Source organism: Gopherus flavomarginatus, chromosome 1 (assembly GCF_025201925.1).
Source record: "Gopherus flavomarginatus isolate rGopFla2 chromosome 1, rGopFla2.mat.asm, whole genome shotgun sequence".
Classification (NCBI taxonomy): Eukaryota; Metazoa; Chordata; order Testudines; family Testudinidae; genus Gopherus; species Gopherus flavomarginatus.
The window spans coordinates 70,299,470-70,317,545 of record NC_066617.1 but is presented as its reverse complement, the minus strand read 5'-3'; the positions used below and the strand labels follow the sequence as shown (position 1 = coordinate 70,317,545).

Below are 18,076 nucleotides of genomic sequence, written 5' to 3'. Positions count from 1 at the left end.
GACACAAGAGAAGAAACTAGAAGACTTCTTTAAGATAGATTTGAACTTGGCCCAGGCAAGCAAGGCTCTAGTAAAACAGATGGGGGGGGGAGGCGAGGAAATATGAGGAACTGCAATTGTCAACAGTCCTGAAACCAACAGTTATTTCTGTTTCTAGGTTCTTCTGGAATAAAATCATTAAAGGTATAACTATAACTAATGACATCACAGCAGCATCAACCATGGGGAGTGAGACAGTCCACTGTATATGTTGGAAAAGTTTAGAACATATATATCTGACAGCAGAGTTTTCTTGACATGTTGGGATGTTCCCACTCTGAACAGATATCTTCAAGAACACTAAATAGAAATGCAGAATTATTCTTTAATTTATGGGAAAATATGTTCCTGAATTGTCATCTTCTCTATTTTTCTCTCTGACTATGCACTGTGTACTAACTTATTCTTCTTGTCATACTTTTGAAGAATTACAGAGAACACACACTAAATCTCAGTTCCTGATAAAGTGGACTATCTGAATCTCTCTTTGGTGAAAGATGAACTGAAATTAAGTTCTTGTTCCCTCATGTTTCCTGAACAATTTTTTAGATTCAAGTCCCTTTGAGAGCCGGATGATCTGCAGGATTTCCTGGATTTATTTCTTATTAATAGAGCTTTTGCTTGGTCTCAGTTCTTATTCCTAATGAAGGAAGAAACGTATATTGAGAATCGATCTTTATGAGGACTCTCCCATTTCTTTGTAGGATATCTATTCAGTCTTTGGCAATGGCCTCTCATTTTATATAGAGGTTAGTGTCTGCGGCTTGTCTTCCTCCATATTTGCTCAGATTTCTCCTTAGCGCAGACAGGCCTTCCTGAGAAACAGGAGGGAGGAGGAAGAGAAAGAGCAGTCTGGAAATCAGCCTGCATAATCCCTGCATGTCTACCTTGTGGAACAAAGCCATTTTAACACTTCAAGCGGAAAAGAAGTAAAGACTATTGTCAACGTAGAGGGATAATTTCACCTACTATTCAGCTGTGCTAGCCAGCCTTTAATGTCATGCCACCTCACAAATTCTGACCTTACTGTTTTAAAGGGCCTTTCTTCCCAAAAAGTGTGTAGAGCTTCTGACTCACATAGCTGCTCCTATTGCCTGGTTCACATTAAATCAGTACATCAGCAAAAATAGCAATCTGCCTCTTGTCACAGTCCTTAACTCAGTATGGGTCTTGTCTTCAGACCATGGATACTGGACTGTGCCACAGCTTACAGGGATTGCAGTTGGCCACTGCTGAATTTGCTGGTAACAGCACATATTCATTCACTGTTGTGTTTTGAATGACGGCTAACTGAGATCAGAAGAGACAAATGGAAATGGAAATGCCATGCTGGCATTCAACTTCTTTTATGCACTGTGTTGGGGACTGAAGGTAAGCCTACAATGCCTCAGGAACAGACAGTTCATTAAAATACAAAAAGGAAAGTGTTCATGAGAATTAGCCTCTTGGTGGGAAATAAGGTGTATTGTCCAGTTTTGCTTTGAGGAAAAACCATCAGTTTAGACACTACTTTTAGAGGCAGAATTTTTTTTCGTAAGCTACATAGAAGGAAACCATCCCATGCCAAGTCTGGCATTCTCCCACCAGGGTATTAGAAATCCCCATAACAAGGAAAAAGAAGTATACAAGAGAAAGATTCATCTTCATATTTTAGTAGCTACAACTTAAGCACAATAGGCTACATCACAGTATTGATAGCAAGTCAAAGAAAAATAATTTTTAGCACTTTCTGAAACTGTTCAACAATTAAAACTAAGCAAGTATTGATCAAAAAGTGTGAAGACAGACAAAAAACAACAGGCAAGTTATTCCTGATATTTGGCAACTCTTACATATAGCTGTCTTGTTTAAGTTTCTTATTTAGTTAAGACATGTTCTGACTTGTTCTTATCACCATCTCTGTTATTTCCATGTTCATTTTGTTTTAACAGCTTTTGATGAACATGATCATTTTCTCCTATCATTTGGCATTTTACTTTTCTGTAGGCTCCTACATGAAATCCTGTTTCCATTGTGTGGGGTTATATTATAATAAATAATAATAATAATAATAATAATAATAATAATTATATTATTTTAAAAAATTAGTTTTAAATTTCTATTTGCAAGCGCCAGCTCATTTTTTATTTAACAGAGTCCCTCCCTTTAAGTCATGCTATGAACTGATTAATGCTTAATTGTATTATTACATTGGATACATGGTGTAAAAACCATGCTATTAAACTCTGCAATGTTTTTAAAACACTGTCTAAAGTAAACATACATTTCACAAAACAAAAAAAAAAAAAACTTTCCACTTTTAATGGTAGAGCACTAAGGCATTTTATCTGAATTAAATGTAATACCATTTAAGAAATACCCTACGTAATTATAAAGAAATATGTTTTCAGTCTGTGTCTTTTTTCTTTCTTTCTTAATGAGCATTAAATGAAAAAACGCTTTTCAGGGACTATTATTAACCTGTAAGATTTGTTTGATCTGAAGAGATGCAAAGGAATCCAATAAATATTTGCAAACTAGACTATATTAATTTGAAAAAAAAAACTATAGTTCATGTTTCAGGTTTGTGTTGGAAGAGGATACAGAAAACATCTGTAAAAAGGAATGTAAGCCTCATCTATCTTCTGTGCATACCGCTGTTCATAACCACATTGGTGGTCTCTTAACAGTAATTTTTATTAGCAATAAAGAGTATTACAGAGATAATTATGACAAACTGGAAAAGAAACTTTTATTATTTAAGTGAAACTCACTACATTCCGCTACGCTAAATGTAGAAAAATATCTGATAAGTCAAGAAAGTCTATTCCTGTCATAATTTATTAGGAAATTGACATTCTAGATTTCAAATGCTAGAAAGTCAAAAAGAACACAGTATCTTTTGTGTACAAGTATTAAATAAAAATATTTGCAAAGTTAAAAGGTACACAAGGAAATGAACTAATCAAACACAACATTCTGAAGAACTTTCTATAGTCTCATTTAACAAACGTAAATTTGAAGAGCAATTAACTGACGACATTAACAACATTTCAGACAAACCTTCCTCATCATTTCATTATGGAATCCATCATATAATACTTTTAAAGCACAATATCTTTAATTCTGAAGCCTATTCCATTAAAATGGAAGTCCTTCCTAGAAGAACCTTGAGCACACCATGAAAATATCTACCTACCTAAACACTGTACTTTTGCCCATTAAATTTTTGTCTCTGCTGAGGTAAGCAAACTTTGACTGAAGAACACTTCCTGTAAATGAAGTAGATTAAATAAAGTTATTAGTAAGGATACATTGAGAATCTGAGCAAGTAAGACAGTTAATTGTTCTGTAAGTTAAAACAATAAAACAAACACCAACACCACCAACACCACTTCCCATTCACATTTTTATATGCCTGTTCAGTTTCTTGGTTGAGAAAAAAGGGCGCATTAGTAGCTTTTAAAACTAAAGAACTAAATGCAATAAAAGCATTAACTACTATTAAATTCTTGCTAAGAATTTCTTAAATGGACAAATTTTAACATTTTATAGAGGAAGAGACAAAGCCTGTCAAAACATGTCTTTTACACAATACTAGTGACTATTCTCGAACCTAAAGAAAAACTAAGCAAGCCTTTTTCTGAAAAAAATACATACTGGAAATAAAGTCTAGTACTAAACCATAAGAAAACAATATATTGTATTATTTTTTGCTTCTATTGTCTTATTCTAGGAGGCTCCTACCCCCTCTTTCTATTACTGCACCTTACAGGCCAGGCCAGGCCTCCCGCCCCCAGTCTACTACTGCACCTTAGAGGAAATTTGGCATCCTCAGCTGATGAAACAAAGGGATTCCAAACAGCCCTGAGAGGAGAATGCAAGTAAATGCTATGCTTATGTATAAATAATAATAGTGTTTAGAGATAATACACATGGGAAAAAAAAATCAGTGAAGACAGCAGGAGAAGTCAAACTGTGTTTCCAGATCCCAGGGGACAGCAGAAAGATGAGCAGGCCTCCAAATCAGCTTGCTTTGACTGAATAAGCTCAAGGGAGGAAAACCAAAGCCAATAGAGAAATAAAGATTTTTTTTAAATTACAGCATGAAAAATTAGGAGGAAAAGGGACCCTCTTGGACTGTAATCTCTTTGGATTTTGGAAACTTTGGCAATACTTGAATTGGACACATCCATAGAAAACCCAGATGGTGCAGGATGTGGTACTGACATCGTAGGATCTACCATAATCTGTGACTCAATATGGTATTCTACGGCATTGTGCTGGTGAAGGATGATCTTCTGGACGAGATGTAAAAGTCACAGGTTTTGCATGGAAGAGTATGTGGTACTTTTCATATAATTAAGGTGTTACCAAGCTGGGAACTACCGATAGTAGCAAAGGTTAACTGTGCTGTATAATAAAATTTTTAAAGTTATTCTTCACTTTCCCTCCTACAAATACCTATGCAAGGCTGTTCTCAGAAGCGCTATATAAAATTTCCACCACAGAGAGGTGCAATAAAAATATATTGCTATTATACCATGAAGTGTTGAGAAGAATGCAAGATACAAACACCTAGTGTGTGTCTCATGAAGATAGTTAAAGCAAGTAGTGAGAGGGGTTGGTTTGGCCTTTGCCCCGTGGGACCCAGGATAGCTGGAGCATTGTTGGACCCATGCCCAATTGCAATATCATTTAGCAACTGAGTTAGAAACTACGTTAAAAAATGTACTCTCTGTGTAAAGTATTGCTGCAAAGCTGCAATTTAAAAAAATATGTATTGAACTTTGACTTTTCACATAATTACCTGCACCCTTTGAACACAAAAATCTAAAACCACATATGTAAATTTCTTAATCTTGAACAAGAAGTTTCAGATACTTGGGGTCGTATTTCAATACAGGTAGAAAAAAGTAAATATCTAGAGATTCCACTGGAGCTGTGACCCAGATTTTGAGAATACACCACCCCAAACCTACTGGAATTAAAACTATAAAATTGTAGGATTACTTGAGGAAATTCAGAACAAATCATTCCACTCTTTGTAACTCAGATGCACATTACAGATTTGTTCTTTAATGTTGCTAATGTTGAGGTTGTATCAAAGATTTAATTATAAATTGCATTTTAAAATTCCAATTTATCTCTGGGTTTAAATGACTGTTGCCTCTATCGCTGGTTTTTTTTGTGGGCACTTTTTAATAGGTGTAGGTAATCAACCAAAACAACAACACATATTTTTTTTTAAACTAAGTTTTTCCATGATGGGCAATAACTATCATATTTACTAAAACACAGTGTGCCTCTTCCAAAATAACCTATAATCCTGTGAATAGATGTTAATCTTTGAGAATGTTCAATTTGGTTGTTCAGGAATTATCTTCATTGTTGTTAAAAGTCCACAGGATTCCTTTACCATTCCCATTTACTTTTACAGATTCAGACCACAATACTACAGATTATAGCCATCATTATCTGGGAGAGAATTAGAAGAAACTTTCCTTTACAGCCTGTTGATGCTGCTATTTAAAACACTCAGAAGAGGTTACTGTAGAGACAAACAAGATGTATTCTCTCTTCTTAAGGGCTGAGTGTGCACTCTCTGCATTACTCCTGTCCTGACCAGTCCAAAGAACAAAAGAAACAGTGTATATTTTAGCAAAGAGAACTAAAAAGTATATCCGTTCAGCTAATGTAGTACTCTAATTCCATTTCACATCACTTGTTTACCATTTTCTCCTGCATGTAAAAAGACAAATCCTTGAGTCAGTTGAGTTGCTTACAGGAGCAATGTTCTGCAGTGCCTTGCAAATGACCCAGTTCCTCTAATCCAGGAGTGGCCAAGCTTTTTTTTTTTTTTTTTTTTTTTTTTAAACAGCATTAATCCCCAAACCTTGAGACCCCAAATGATTTTATTACTCCCCTGATACTACATTTCAGTCATCTTTACAGTACTGATATACACCAATTAACAAAGGCATAGAAACATGAAACAAAAAAAAAATCAGAGCGCTTTTCTCCTCTCAGTGTTGCCCATAGCCAGCAGGGGCCAGGGATTTACACCTATATAAATTGGTTGATACTTTCAGTCCTCATGTAACAAGATGTGTTCAGCTCTCAGTCAAAGCAAATGGACTGCCCTTCGTAGGAAAGAGCAAGTCGCTCAGAAAAGCACGGCTATTCTAAAAGCCTAGCTGGTGGGAGCCCTCACACTGAGGTCCCATTCTTCACCGGACAAACACTCTCATGGCACACACTTTAGATGTCCATGTCAAATTGAGCTTCCTCACCTACGCCAATCTTCTCCAAGTAATTGTGGACATGGTTGTTTTCAAATCTTCAACTTCTCCACATTTGGACTGGTAACACCTGGAATGTCTGGAAGGTCACAAGGTGAGGTTTTGGCAACTGGGGAATTGCAGCATTCCATCAAAAACTTCCAGTCATAAATAATTCTTGTACAGCCCGGAGTGGTCCCAAACACCGTGCCCCCGGGCGTGGTGCTGTAGTCGCCGGGCAGCAGCGGGGCCCCGTCAGGCAGGCTGAGGCGCTCGGCAGGGATGCACCGGCTTGGCATGTGACCCTGGCTGCAGCTCCCAGACATGGCGACTGGGGCTGCCCGTGCGCCCGCCAGCCCCAAGCTTACCGAATCTCCGAGCCACATATGACAGACAATCTTCAGAAGTTTGAGAGACAGGACGCACCTGCCAGAGCTTGGGGCTTCACGCCCACAGAAGGCACCTGCTGGCGCTTGGGGTTTCAGCCCCGCTCCTGCTGAAGCCCCAAACCCTAGTAGGTGCGCCAAGGCTAAAGCCTCAAGACCCCCCACCTATGCCTACCCTCACCACCCTGCTGCAAGGCAGAGGTCCTGAGCTTGCTCATCCCCACAGTCTGGTTGGTGGAGAATGGGGTGCGGAGACACGTAGGGGGGGCTCTGCAAGCCATACTTTAATGGTACAAGAGCCACAGTTTGGCCATCCCTGCTCTAATCTCTTACTTCCTAAAAGTATAAACTGACTGCACTGAAGAGGCATCACTTTCAGTTCTGGTGGTGGAAAAATGCCTTGTGCCACTATATTATGACCCTCTTTCATCGATTAAAAAACAGAACTGATGACCTTCTAAGACACTCTGATCTACTCATGGTTGGATGGAGCAGGAATGAGACCCTCAATGTAGTAGAAAGACGAAGCTCTGACAGGTATAAAGACAAAGCCCCTTCTCATCCCACCCCCCAATTAAAAAAAAAAGTAAGAACTCTAGTCAAGCACATCCCAGTTCCTCTTATCAAAACCAAAACAAATACACTATTCTGTTGAAACATTTCAATAAAAGAGAGCTTCTATTTTGCCAATGGAACCAAATTTTACTTTAATTTTAAAACATGGTTTCATTAAGGTATCAACAAATTAAGTTATATGAATTAATGAAAATAATAGCATCTCTCAATACTAATCCACTTTACAAGACAAAATTAACACATTCCATGCTGAAACACTACTTCAACAGTCTCTAAAAATAATCTGAACTTTTTTCCAATAGTTGTATTACAAATTTCTTACCTTCAGCTTAATTTCAGGAGCATTTTGAGGCCAAATTTGGTCTATCGTGTAAATTTTGTAAAGCTAATTTTATTAAGTATTTCAATTTTACTTACGCAGTTTCAACAATAATTTGGTTTCTGCAATCAAACAATGCAACACTGTTAGAATGTAAGAAAATGAAAAGGTTTGGCTACAGAATATAAACAAAAGTGAAATTTGCTAATCTATTTGCATTGTTTAATATGCGAGAAATGTAAACGAAGAGACAGTACAGTGTGGAAATAGGGTTAAAGGATTTAAATACAGGCCTTTCAGTTGTAAGAAACAAACCAACTGTCATGCTAAGTCTTAGCCTGTAGTTTAAAACTGAAATTTAAAATAAAATATATTCACACTTTTTAAAAAAGTGAATTTAACCTGGCCATTCCTCTTCGAAACATTTTTTACATGCATTTTTCAATTTTCCAAAAATTTGTTACAAAAATATATGAAGATTTTACTTACAGTGTTAGCAATTGCATCTTTCTTTTTTTATAATAATTTCTCTGACAGTTGCCCAAAAGAGATCCTTGAATTACATTGAATTGCAATGCTGAGGAGATATGATTGGCCCAGCAGCAGTTCCTATCCTTATCCTAGTTTAACATGAGCTAACAGAAGAGAATATTGTTCAATAGCATAGAGGAAATTTGGAGACGTAGGCCATGTCTACGCTAGCACTTTTGTTAGCAACTATTGTTGCTCGGGGGGGGGGGGGAACACACCTCTGTCTGACAAAAGTTTCGCCAACAAAAAGCTCTAGTGTAGACAATGCTATGTTGGCAGAAGTCTCCCACAGACATAGCTAGCACCACTAGTTGGGGGTGGTTTAATTATACCAGCAGGAGAGCTCTCTCCTACCAGCATAGAGCTGTTATACAGAAGACCTTACAGCATTGCAGCTGTCAGGTCTGTAGTGCAGATATAGCCTTAGAAAATAAGTCATCCTGGTCCTCAGAAAAGCAACTTGAAGAGCAGTAAGCAGTTGCAATAGCTTCTATTAGATTCAAATATAGAGTAAGCCAAAATACAAAAGATGAAACAGATGCTGAATCCTAAGGTTCCATATAGGATAAAGACAACTGGACAGTATTTTAGCATCTACAGAATAAAGTCATTGTCAATATAAAGGCGGGGGAGACTACATTATGTCACCATCTTACATTAAAAACATTTCTGAAAGATTTTTCAATATTTGTGCCAACTTTCCTTTTTGCTCTTGAGATTCGATAATGAGTCAGTTTCACTTTTACTTATCATGCCTCAATGCAATGTTGACATCTGCATTTTTAATACAGAATAAGAACATTTAAATATCCCCGCCAAAAGTATTTCTTTCAAAGGCCTTTTTTCTGCATCCTCATTCATCAAAGTGATCATGAAATCAGAGTTTGCAATTCTAAGGAAGGGCAGAAGGGAGTACAGCAAAATAGAGACAATGGATTTCAGGAAGGCGGATTTTGGTAAGCTCCGAGAGCTGATAGGTAAGGTCCCATGGGAATCAAGACTGAGGGGAAAAACAACTGAGGAGAGTTGGCAGTTTTTCAAAGGGATGCTATCAAGGGTCCAAAAGCAAGCTATTCCGATGGGTAGGAAAGATAGAAAATGTGGCAAAAGACCACCTTGGCTTAACCACGAGATCTTGCATGACCTACAAAATAAAAAGGAGTCATATAAAAAATGGAAATTAGGTCAGATTACAAAGGATGAATATAGGCAAACAACACAGGAATGCAGGGGCAAGATTAGAAAGGCAAAGGCACAAAATGAGCTCAAACTAGCTATGGGAATAAAGGCAAACAAGACGACTTTTTATCAATACATTAGAAGCAAGAGGAAGACCAAGGACAGGGTAGGCCCACTGCTCAGTGAGGAGGGAGAAACAGTAACAGGAAATTTGGAAATGGCAGAGATGCTTAATGACTTCTTTGTTTCGGTCTTCACTGAAGTCTGAAGTAATGTCTTACGTAGTGAATGCTTATGGGAAGGGGGTAGGTTTAGAAGATAAAATAAAAAAAGAGCAAGTTAAAAATCACTTAGAAAAGTTAGATGCCTGCAAGTCACCAGGGCCTGATGAAATGCATCCTAGAATACTCAAGGAGTTAATAGAGGAGGTATCTGAGCCTCTAGCCATTATCTTTGGAAAGTCATGGGAGACTGGAGAAATTCCAGAACACTGGAAAATGGCATCTATAAAAAGGGAAATAAAAACAACCCAGGAAACTACAGACCAGTTAGTTTAACTTCGGTGCTAGGGAAGATAATGGAGCAAGTAATTAAAGAAATCATCTGCAAACACTTGGAAGGTGGTACAGTGATAGGGAATAGCCAGCATGGATTTGTAAAGAACAAATCGTGTCAAACCAATCTGATAGCTCTCTTTGATACAATAACAAGCCTTGTGGATAAGGGAGAAGCGGTGGATGTGGTATACCTAGACTTTAGTAAGGCATTTGACACGGGCTCTGTTCAATATCTTCATCAATGACTTAGATGTTGGCATAGAAAGTACGCTTATTAAGTTTGCAGACGATACCAAACTGGGAGGGATTGCAACTGCTTTGGAGGACAGGGTCAAAATTCAAAATGATCTGGACAAATTGGAGAAATGGTCTGAGGTAAACCGGATGAAGTTCAATAAAGACAAATGTAAAGTGCTCCACTTAGGAAGGAACAATCAGTTTCACACATACAGAATGGGAAGAGACTGTCTAGGAAGGAGTAAGGCAGAAAGAGATCTAGGGGTCCATAGTGGACCACAAGCTAAATATGAGTCAACAGTGTGATACTGTTGCAAAAAAAAAGCAAACGTGATTCTGGGATGCATTAACAGGTGTGTTGTAAACAAGACATGGGAAGTCATTCTTCTGTTCTACTCTGCGCTGGTTAGGCCTCAACTGGAGTATTGTGTCCAGTTCTGGGCACTGCATTTCAAGAAAGATGTGGAGAAATTGCAAAGGGTCCAGAGAAGAGCAACAAGAATGATTAAAGGTCTTGAGAACATGACCTATGAAGGAAGGCTGAAAGAATTGGGTTTATTTAGTTTGGAAAAGAGAAGACTGAGAGGGGACATGATAGCAGTTTTCAGGTATCTAAAAGGATGTCATCAGGAGGAGGGAGAAAACTTGTTCACCTTAGCCTCTAATGATAGAACAAGAAGCAATGGGCTTAAACTGCAGCAAGGGAGATTTAGGTTGGACATTAGGAAAAAGTTCTTAACTGTCCGGGTAGTTAAACGCTGGAATAAATTGCCTAGGGAGGTTGTGGAATCTCCATCTCTGGAGATATTTAGGAGTAGGTTAGATAAATGTCTATCAGGGATGGTCTAGACAGTATTTGGTCCTGCCATGAGGGCAGGGGACTGGATTTGATGACCTCTCGAGGTCCCTTCCAGTCCTAGAGTCTATGAATCTATGAATCCAGATTGATGGATTGTTTCTTCTCTTTTGAGAGCAAGCAGCAGTGAACCACAGAACCTTCATTTCTGGCATCTTCCTTCCCATTCAGTTATGCTCATGTACTGCTCAGCCCTAACAGAGATTCCGCAGTTTCCAACATAAAAATTTGTCAATGATTAATAGATAGCCTCAACAAATAACTATTGTTATAGCACACAGTTCACGGATGAACTGTTTACACACAAAATGCAGATCAGAATAGGTAGTTGGAATATAAGAAAGTAAAGAAGCATCTATGCAAGTTCTTTTACTCTCTGTTCACCAAAATATATATGATTGATAGCAAGCTCTGAGAGAAAGTGGCAGAATCTAGAAAGGAACAGATGTCATCATGAGGAACATCAACCCATACTGTTTGTGCAAGAAAGTAGGATGACCACAACGCTATCCTAAATACTACACCACTTGAAACATTTCCATCCAGCATAGTAATATTTACAGAACAGGCTCAGCAATGAAGGGGGAAAGAGTACCTCTTTGATTCTAAGATTCAGAGATATATAATAAAGTCTATCTGTTGCTGAGCATTCTTTAGAGACCCTTGGCCTCAAAGAATAGAACAAAGATGTTCAGAGGACCTAAATTTTGGCCTAGACAAAAAGAAATTTAGGGCCTAGATTTAGAGAGAATACCAGAGTTTCTACTTGTCACAGGGTAGTTTAATAATACAATAAATCAATTTTCATGACACTCATCCTAGGTCAATCTCAGATTATGAAAAAGGCAGATATCTCCAGTGACGGTACTCACATTTATTCAATACCCTCAGACACATTGTGTTTCCCTTGCATTATACAATTGCCTAGAAGGGCTCTAAGTGATTATCAGTGGTCAGGATGCAACATTTGGCCCTTAAAAGCAGGACACAGCTGATCAGATTTTGGAACAACTAAAATGATTTAGAAAATCACTTGTATTTCTGGAATCTAGGAATGAACCAAAATAACTAGCCTTCAAGTAGCATATTTATGGCTAGCTTGTTATTAAAGGTTGCTGCAACTTCTGCTATAATCATGAAGAACCTTCAGAAAAGGCGACAGTAACCCAAACTGGAACATCTGGTACTACAGATTTTGGTTCACTAGCATTCATACTAGATGGCAGGGGTACACTGGGATATCAAAATTGGCATCCTGAGGGTCCAAATTATACACAAAAGGAAAATCAAGAAAGGAAAGCAATCTGAACTCTGAACTTACTTGCTATTGGATGTCTCTCTTTTTAGTCATTTTAAGATTTAAAATTAACTTTTTTATATTTCATCTACATTTCAGGAGTGTGAATGCAATAAGAAACTTGTTCTCCATTCAGAAATATTCAACATCTACAAAGAAAAAGCAAGGAACTATTTTCACTTTATTTACAAGTTAATAAAAAATGGATCATTTTATTTTCAAATCAGTTTGAACACCTCTCTAAAGTCAGCATCAACAATTCTCTGATTTTCTTCTTTTGTTTGACAAAAATATTTTGGTATTTATTTTGAATACAGCTGATGTGTACATAGAGCCTTACGACAAAATCTCTGCATGCATCCATCCATCCATCCATCCTCAGTGGATGACTACATAGTCTAAGAAAAGGGAAATTTGTCTTATCTGATTTTTTTTTACCCTAAGTGACCAAGTTCACCAATGTCCTCACTATTGATTTTTGTCCAGCTCAGCTAAAATGGTCATATGACCATACAGCCATGGGCTGAGCCTCAAGTAGGACACACCATTTCAACTCATTGCCAGAAGCCTAATTCCATACTTAAACTTGCATACTGAGGCTTTGCCCTAAGATATAACAGAATGCTATTTTTTAAAAACTTAACTATAATCATGAAAATTTCCTTCTTCCCTTATCAGTTAAAGCAGGGTCAGACTGGTTGCAGCGATCTTCGAGAAGACATTACTAAAGGAAGTTCTAATCTCTCTTTCAAAAGCATATCCTAACAACAGGAAAATAATTAAATAAAAAAAAACTAGAAATGGGAATCATATTAATCTAAAATACAAAAAAAACCCAACTTTCTAGCACAGCATGCAGAACACTCCCTCCAAAACGCATAAATTCAAGGTAAAGCCTTGGCTACACTGGCGCTTTACAGCGCTGCAACTTTCTCGCTTAGGAGTGTGAAAAAACACCACCCTGAGGGCAGCAAGTTACAGCGCTGTAAAGCGCCAATGTAAACAGAGCCCCAGCGCTGGGAGCACGGCTCCCAGCGCTGTAAGTAATCCTTTCAGGGAAGTGGAGTACCTTCAGCGCTGGGAGAGCTCTCTCCCAGCGCTGGCACCGTGACCACACTTACACTTCAAAGCACTGCCGCAGGAGCACTCCCGCGGCAGCGCTTTGGAGTTTCGACTGTAGCCAAGCCCTAAGCAATCTAATTGTAAGTGCTTATGTCTCAGTAAATCATTTGCATAAAGCTAAAAGCTGTAAGGTAATTTTTAAAGATAGGATTTTATAAGGACAACCATAAAGGCTGAGGAGGTAGAATTTAACAGCAGTAATGAGGTAGCTTCATGTTTCTGAGATTAGTTTGCAGATAACTGTCCAAATGTTGGCAGTTACATGAGAGAGGCAAAAGATGTTTAATACTGAGATGTGAATGGATGCATATCTAGTATTTACACGGTTCACAATGCTCATCCACTGTTATCTGATTGCTGAACCAATGTTTTGAATTAGATATTTGTTGGATAAAGAGGAAGTGTGCCCAATACCCTAGATTTTGACAAATTGTTTCCAAGTTTCATCCCTCAGAGAAATTCTCATTTCATATTTTTCCTCTCCTGGATAAACGGGTAACAGACAGCATTTAACTACTGTTAATAAACATTAGCCTGGGCATCTACTTGCTCTGGAGAAGGGAACCAAACTGAGCATGGCTTTAACAGCACATTCAGTTTTCAAGTTAAGAGAGAACTGAATCAGGGAAATAAAAATAAATTCTGAGAGAACACTGAAATGAATCCTTTCTTGATTAGCTCTGAAATTATCTAACAGTTTAAGAAATATGAGAAGTCTCCACATCCTCCTTCAATCTCAGAATGAAAAGAGAATTTAGTATCTACCCTCACAATAAGACAGAGAAAATAGTCACACACTCCAGGAACAGCAACCTTGATGGATGGAGTTGCAAAACGTTTTCATACCATACAGGCCCCCATTATGATCACACTCTATTCATAGGCTAATGGGTTTTCACATGATATCCCTTCTCAGGGCTTTTTTACACTGGCAATTTACAGCACTGCAACTTTCTTGCTCAGGGGGGTGAAAAAACACATCCCTGAGCACAGCAAGTTTCAGCACTGTAAAATTCCAGTGTACCAGCTCCCAGCGCTGGTAGCTATACCCTTCGTGGAGATGGGTTTTTTTAGAGTGCTGGAAGAGCTCTCTCCCAGTGCTCTGCCAGAACTACACAAGCCACGTTAAAGCATTGCTGTTTAACACTGCCAGTGAAGACGTGCCCATAATTTCTCTGCTTTTTTCTGTTTTCACTGATGTGTTAAATCAGCTGTTAACTGAGTCATGGATACATACCAAAATGATAGTTTGTTTCCCCCCACATGAAGGTAAAACACTTTGTCCAAACTGGTGTTAAAATGTTTCTCTTAAGTGTTCTATGTATTCTTCTTTGCCCATAAGGAATAATGTGTGTATGTACTGCTTTGACCTGATCAACTCTGTAAATCTGCATATTGTTGACTATTTTGTGTGTTGGAGCAGTTGGATCGTGTTGTTGTTTTACCATCTCTCCTTCACAGATGCACATTTTAATTCCACCAAGCTCTCTTCTCCCAAGATCTAATAATCTATGGTGGAATAATAACTTTTGCTTTACAAAAATTCAGATGCAACAAGCCTTTCAACTGACTAATAAAAAAATAGGAAAAAGCTGTAGACTAAATTACAGTAACTCCGCACTTAAAGTCGTCCCGCTTAATGTTGTTTCGTTGTTGATCAATTAGGGAACATACTCATTTAAAGTTGTGCAATGCTCCGCTCTTACGTTGTTTGGCTGCCTACTTTCTCCACAGCTGGCAGCCCCCCTTCCCCCCAGCATCTCCCACCCACCGGCAGACCCCGCGGATCAGTGCCTTCCCCCTCCTCCTGCCCACAGCAATCAGATGGTTTGTGTGTTTTGGAGGCACGAGGGAGGGGGGCAGAGCGAGGACTCGGCACACAGGCTCTCCCTCCCTCCCCTGCCTCCCAAACGCCGCAAGCCAGCTGATTGCCCTGGGCAGGAGGTGGGGGTGGAGAGAGAGGAAGCCTGCGCCAAGTCCTCGCTCCTCCCCCCTCCCTCCTAAACGCTGCAAGCCAGCTGATTGCCATGGGCAGGAGGGAGGAGCTAGGACTCAGCGCGCCGCCCCCCTCTCTTCCCTGCCTCCCGAATGCAACAAGCCAGCTAGCTTGCGGTGTTTAGAAGGGAAGGCAGGGAGGGGGGAGGAGTCAGGATGCACTGTGCAAAGTAAAGGGGGAGGAGGTGGGGTGGGAAGAAGCAGGTCAAGGGTGGGGGTTTGGGGGAAGGGGTGGAGTGGGCAGGCTGAGGGTTGAGCCCTCACCCCCTAGTGCTTGCAGAGTAGGGGAAGCTGCCCTGGAACCTAACCCCTCCACACACATTTACATTAAATCTTACAGGGAAATTGGATTCGCTTAACATCATTTCACTTAACATCGCATTTTTCAGGAACGTAACTACAATGTTAAGTGAAGAGTTACTGTATCTAGTTGGCAGCCCCCCTAAAGCTGTCAGGAACAGTACCCCTGATGATGCCACAGCACAACTGGTGGCTGAGCTCTGTGCCTTTATCCTCACACACAACTATTTCAAATTTGATGACAGTGGCACCACTATGGGCACCCGCATGGCCCCACAATATGCCAATAACTGGTGGCTGAGCTCTGTGCCTTTATCCTCACACACAACTATTTCAAATTTGATGACAGTGGCACCACTATGGGCACCCGCATGGCCCCACAATATGCCAATATTTTTATGGCCTACCTGGAACAATGCTTCCTCAGCTCTCGTCCACCCACACCCCTTCTCTACCTACGCTACACTGATGACATCTTCATCATCTGGACCCATGGGAAGGAGACTCTGGAAAAATTCCACCACGATTTCAACAGCTTCCACCCCACCATCAACCTCAGCCTGGACCAATCAACACGGGAGGTCCACTTCCTAGACACCATGGTGCAAATAAGTGATGGTCACATTACCATCACCCTATACTGAAAACCTACTGACCGCTATGCCTACCTTCATGCCTTCAGTTTCCATCCCGCGCACATCACACGATCCATTGTCTACAGCCAAGCACTGAGGTACAACTGCATCTGCTCTAACCCCTCAGACAGAGACCAACACCTACAAAATCTCCACCAAGCATTCTCAAAACTACAATACCCACACGAGGAAATAAGGAAACAGCTCAACAGAGCCAGACATGTACCCAGAAGCCTTCTACTGCAAGACAAACCCAAGAAAGAAACTAACAGGACTCCACTGACCATCACATACAGTCCCCAGCTAAAACCCCTCCAACGCATCATCAGGGAATCTACAACCCATCCTGGACAACGATCCCATACTTTCACAGGCCTTGGCTGGCAGGCCAGTCCTCGCCCACAGACAACCTGAAGCATATTCTCACCAGTAACTGCACACCGCACCATAGTAACTCTAGCTCAGGAACCAATCCATGCAATAAACCTTAATGCAAACTCTGCCCACATATCTACACCAGCGACACCATCACAGGACCTAACCAGATCAGCCACACCATCACCGGTTCATTCACCTGCACGTCCACCAATGTAACATATGCCATCATATGCCAGCAGTGCCTCTCTACTATGTACATCGGCCAAACTGGACAGTCTCTATGGAAAAGGATAAATGGACACAAATCAGATATTAGGAATGACAATATACAAAAACCTGTAGGAGAACACTTCAACCTCCCCGGCCACACTATAGCAGATCTTAAGGTGGCCATCCTGCAGTAAAAAACTTCAGGATCAGACTTCAAAGAGAAACTGCTAAGCTTCAGTTCATCTGCAAATTTGACACCATCAGCTCAGGATAAAACAAAGACTGTGAATGGCTTGCCAACTATAAATGCAGTTTCTCCTCCCTTGGTTTTCACACCTCAACGGCTAGAACAGGGCCTCATCCTCCCTGATTGAACTAACCTCGTTATCTCTAGCTTGCTTGCATATATATACCTGCCCCTGGAAATTTCCACTACATGCATCCGACCAAGTGGGTATTCACCCACAAAAGCTCATGCTCCAAAACATCTGTTAGTCTATAAGGTGCCAAAGGATTCTTTGCTGCTTTTACAGATCCAGACTAACATGGCTGCCCCTCTGAAACTTGCATCTAGTTGAAAACGGATGCAAAATATTAAATTTAGTTTTTGAGCCATACCTGAATTATCTTTAAATCTCCTCCCCCATCTACACTGCATAGTGGCCCAACCTCATCCTTCCTCATTTCCCTTATAACTAAAACCAAAAGAAAAAAAAAACCTTATTATTTAATTTCCTTGGAAAGCATTAAATTCAGCTTGATTTTTAGCAATTCTCATGTTATTCATACATTTAACCTCCAAGATGCTGCATTTTTTGCTATCACTCCTTTTTTCCTTTCCATTCCCTATAGGAGCTCTACTTACTGCTAATAACTTAATCATCTACTTGGGCGTGCAGCTTTTCCCAGTACACTTTTCTCTTTTAGTTATGGTTATTCAAAAACAGACCATCAAATTTAGAGTTGCTAGATTGAAGCTTGACTACTAGTCCCCTAGACAGGCCAGGATATTCATTCAGATTTATAATAAAATATCTACAAAAGAAGCTATTGCATTCAATATTAACTTCATAAAAATGTTAGTACAGAATCTACAGTAACAAGGCCTGAGTTCATTTGTTCAGTACAATAAAGGAAACTTTAGGGTTTGATTTATTTTTAATAAATGAAACAGTCAACAATATGGGAATCTAAGAAAC

The 18,076-nt window shown here is 39.5% G+C and overlaps 1 protein-coding gene and 1 pseudogene across 7 annotated transcripts in view; both read right to left on the bottom strand.

Moving 5' to 3' along the window:
- Window positions 1–18,076, bottom strand: part of CNOT2 (CCR4-NOT transcription complex subunit 2) — a 152,119-nt gene that overhangs the window by 102,082 nt on the left and 31,961 nt on the right. For 3 of the 7 annotated variants that reach the window (XM_050935533.1, XM_050935538.1, XM_050935537.1), the window contains exon 2: window positions 3,218–3,290. The exons of the other annotated variants lie outside the window; for them this stretch is intronic. The gene's annotated coding sequence lies outside the window, so the exon portion shown is untranslated. The remainder of the gene's footprint in view (window positions 1–3,217; window positions 3,291–18,076) is intronic. 7 annotated transcript variants of the gene reach the window in all.
- Window positions 6,041–6,625, bottom strand: LOC127042712 (eukaryotic translation initiation factor 4E-binding protein 1-like; annotated as a pseudogene).